Raw genomic sequence first — 5,000 nt, 5'->3', positions numbered from 1 at the left:
TACCATGTACATTTCTCACTATGCAATCTTACCATTTCGGATTAAGAGAAGTACGATTTGAAAAACAAGTTCATATGAAGTGAACTGTGATGGTTAAAGATATTGTCCAGGGTTGTCATGGTAACAGAAATAAAGAAAAGAGTCTTTTTCTTCAATCAAGTTGATTTACTAACAACGCCCACCAGATACCAAGAATGCATGTCAATCCATGTCAAAGTGACTTTTTCCTAAAGTGTACCAAAGTTGTTTTATGTTCCCTCGATAACAGAATGAACATTGAATTAACATTTCGCTTGGCAACTATCACTATATGCACATTCGAAGCCGTTGAAAAAAAATGTGATTGGAAAGTGGGGTAAGGGGCGAAGGTGGGGCACATTACTCAAAAGCAAATAGAACAATTGTGTGCTAGATAAAATAGAATTATTGTAAATCAAGACGAAAAATATCGACACTTATGACGAAGGTATCATCATCGTTACGTAAATAATACGCCATAATCGATAAGTATTGCTGTCCGTATGAGCGTATTTTAAAAATCCCAGCCAACATATGGAAATAATCATCTTATCCTATACTATTCCTACCTAACCTAACCTAACCAAGCCTAACCGAACCTAACCTAACCTAACCTAACCTAACCTAACCTAACCTAACCTAACCTAACCTAACCTAACCTAACCTAACCAAGCCTAACCTAACCTAACCTAATCTAACTTAACCTAACCTAACCTGACCTAATCTATCCTAACATAACCTAACTTAACCTAACCTAACCTAATCTAACCTAATCTAACCTAATCTAACCTAACCTAACCTTACTTAACCTAACCTTACTTGAATCAATAATAGTAAATAGACTCAGAGAACACATTGAAGGGCATAATTTAATTCGTGATTCACAGCATGTTTTCTCCAAGGGTAAGTCATGTGTGACTAATCTTCTATCCTTTTACACTAAGGTATATAAGGCGTCAGACAACATTGAAAATTACGATGTTATTTACTTTGACTTTAGCAAAGCGTTCGACAAAGTGCCACACCAGAGACTACTAAATAAAATCAAAGCCCATGGCATAGGAGGAAAAGTGTTAGAATGGATTAGAGCTTGGATTAGTAACAGAAAACAGCGGGTCACCATAAACGGAATAAAATCTAGGTGGGGCAATGTTACTAGCGGGGTCCCCCAGGGCTCGGTTTTGGGTCCCTTGTTGTTCATTATGTATATAAACGACTTAGACGATGGGTTAAATAGTGACGTTAGTAAGTTTGCGGACGACACTAAAATAGGACGCCTAATTAGGTCAGGAGACGACGCCCAGATTCTGCAGGATGATCTAAATAAACTGTTAACATGGTCGGTGAAATGGCAAATGAACTTCAGTATCTCTAAGTGTAGCGTGTTAAACGTAGGGCTACACAACCCCGAAAATAGATACAACTTAGATAACACGTTTTTATAAAAATCTGAGTGCGAGAGGGACTTGGGAGTTCTGGTGAGTCCGGACCTTGAAACCAGGAAGCAGTGCATTAGCGCCAGAAATAAAGCTAACAGGGCATTAGGCTTCATTGCTAGGACGGTAACGAATAGAAGTGCAGAGGCAATTATTAAACTCTATCTAGCGATAGTTAGACCCATCCTTGACTATGCGGTACAGTTTTGGTCTCCGTCCTACAGAATGGACATAAATTCACTAGAATCAGTACAGAGAAGAATGACCAAAATGATACAAGGACTCGGAAATTTGCCTTACGAAGAGAGGCTTAGGTACCTAAACTTACACTCTCTGGAAAGACGCAGAGTGCGGGGTGATCTAATAGAAGTGTTCAGGTGGATCAAAGGCTATAACAGGGGTGATGCAAACAAGGTCATCATAATAAAACAACAGGGCAGGACTCGCAGTAATGGGTATAAACTGGACAAATATAGATTTAAGAAGGAAATAGGCAAGAATTGGTTTACTAATAGGGTGGTCGATGAATGGAATAAACCTAGTAACCATGTAGTAAGCGCTGAAACCATTAATTGCTTTAAAAAACGATTAGACAACTTTATGGATGGGGATGACAGGTGGTGATGGATACGGAGCTGCCTAGTGTAGGCCTTATGGTCTTTTGCAGTCTCCTTTATTTCTTATGTTCTAACCTAACCTAACCTAACCTAACCTAATCTAACCTAATCTAATTTTACCTAACCTAACCTAATCTAACCTAACCTAATTTTATCTAACCTAATCTAATTTTACCTAACCTAACCTAACCTAACCTATCCTACCCTAACCTAACCTAACCTATCCTAGCCTAACCTAACCTAAACTAATCTATCCTAGCCTAACCTAAACCAAACTTAACTAATCTAACCTCACTTAACCTAACCCAACCTAACCCAACCTAACTAAACTAACTTAACTAACTTGACCTAACCTAACCTAACCTAAGCTAACCTAACCTAACCTAACCTAACCTAACTTGACCTACTCTATCCTAACCTAACTAACCTAGCCTAATTAATTTAGCCTAGCCTAGCCTAACTTAGCCTAATCTAACTTAGCTTAACCCAACTTAACCTAAGCAAGCTTAACCAAGCTTAACCTATTCTAACCTAACTTAACCTAAATTGAAAAAATATTAATTACCTTGAATAGATAAGGTCTTTAACTTCCTTCCGAGGCCAAGGTGAGAACTTTGTGACATTCTGGATACACAGCTGTGGACAAGTGAACATGACACAGTAATGTCCCATTGGTCACTGGTGGATGTGGCATAACAAAAAATTATGTACCTCATTTTGACCCCCGCTGGGTGATTCCATCCAACTATGGAAATACCTGCTCCCCAGTAGATGCCGTGGTCCTTAACTTAAAAAAAAAAAAAAAAAAAAAAAAAATGAGGAAACCCTTATTGAGGAATATCAGTTTTATGGTTAAGGAAGGTAAAGTCCATAGTTGCTTCCTGTGCTTGGCCTTAGGCCTTAAATTTCCTTCGGTAATGCGGTCCTTAGAAACGCCTTTTGCATATAGCAAAGCAAAAGAGAGAGAGAAAAAGGAAAACAGAAGAGGAGAAGAGGAATTGCATGACCTTCGAAGAAATGTAAACATGGAGACAGAAATAGGAGACTTCTTTGGAAACCTTGAGGGAGGTTGGACTGAGAGGAGGGGTAGTCGAAGAAGTGGAACAGAGAAAGGAAATATATATAAAAAAGAATGATAATAATAAAAAAGTAGTGACACCCTGAAAGAAATGAAAAGAAGGGTAAAGAAGAAGATTTAACCCCTAATCCTTTAGTAACGGGAAACAGCCTGTAGATTTTGGTGTCTACAGGCGATTTAAACGAGCTGCCTGGTAAACCTTCTACCACTGCCTAAACTAGAATCACTAGATTCGTACATATTTCCTTTTTGGGTTCAGGTAGATGTCAGCTGCGTTACCTATGGCCCGGGCAATGGGCAAGAGATAGGGATGACCTATCCACGATGAGTTATGATGAGAGGGAAACAGATGAGGGATGGATGGGAAAGAATAGGTTGGGATGGATGCATCTCTTGGATAGATACCTCCCTTATAAGGGGTAAGAGGTCTTTGGTATGTAGATAGACGTTGGACGATTTCATTCAGCAAAGACCTCATCTTCAGGTGAAGCGTTGTGCGACCCTTTCGTACTGGATGGAACTTATTTCTTTATTTCGACTGTCGATAGGCTATACCACTCAACTTAAATCCCTTCGATAATAAAGATGTTAAATGATGTATGGTGAATTTCATCATCATTTATCCAATGCGCCACGGTATTAGCTTGGTTAGAATAGAAAAGATCAAATGCGAGGATACACGAACAAAGATATGCACTACCTTATTCGTAAAAAAAAAAAAAAAAAAAAAAAAAAACAGGGAGAGAATAAGTCTTTAATAATTTGAAAGGCAAGATAGCATCACAGTCGAAAATATTTTCATATCAAATACAAAGGAGACAAAAATATTGGCTGGTATTCAGCTGTGAGGACGTAGATTCCATCAAGATGTAAAATATTTTTCCAATCACGCAATCAATAAATGAGATAAACTCCCCAAGGAGTGTTGCCTGTGCTGAACAATTTGCAAATATGTAGAAAGGTAAACGCCTATGTTAATCTTTTGTAAAAGGTGTCTGATAAAGAGCTTAATGTGTTATGTGATATGCTTGGTTTCGTACCCATCTTGAGAACCCAAAGACCACAGATAGATTTTAAATGTCGCCTGATGACTTTCACTTTTTCTGACTATTCGAATATACGAAGAAAAAAAGAAAACTATAAAATCATGACGTTAAATAATGTAGACGATTAAATCCTTTGTTAGATCAACATGGTATGATATTATGGAGATTTCTGTCTCCTCATAAAAGAATTCTGGCTGCACATACACACACGCACACACACACACACACACACACACACACACACACACACACACACACACACACACACACACACACACACACACACACACACACACACACACACACACACACACACACACACACACACACACACACACACACACACACACACACACACACACACACACACACACACACACACACACAAAAAAATATACTAAGTTTATATGTGTACATATGACAAAGCCTTTGTAAGTGTATAAACCCAGAAATGTTCTTTCGTGTTTGAAGTGACCTTCCAATACATCTCTTGCACACGCACGTAGTCCTCAAGCAGGTCCTGAAGGGTCGACCTCTTGTTTTCTTCTTGGTAAAGGCGGACGGTTTCATTCTGTCGCCCGTGTCCGATTGGATCAGTGACTCGAGGACCTAATGAAGATGAGGTTGGGGCTGAGGATGAGGATGAGGGTGAGGATGAGGTTGAGGATCAAGTCGAGAATGAGGACAAGGTTGAGGATATGGTTGAAGGACGAGGATGAGCATGAAGTTGAAGATGAGGTTCAGGTTGACGTTGAGGCTGAGGTTGAGGATGAGGGTGAGGATGAGGTTGAGGATCAAGTCGAGA

Source organism: Oratosquilla oratoria, chromosome 3 (assembly GCF_046742065.1).
Source record: "Oratosquilla oratoria isolate Oo_2021 chromosome 3, ASM4674206v1, whole genome shotgun sequence".
Lineage (NCBI taxonomy): Eukaryota > Metazoa > Arthropoda > Malacostraca > Stomatopoda > Squillidae > Oratosquilla > Oratosquilla oratoria.
This window is presented reverse-complemented; position numbering follows the sequence as displayed.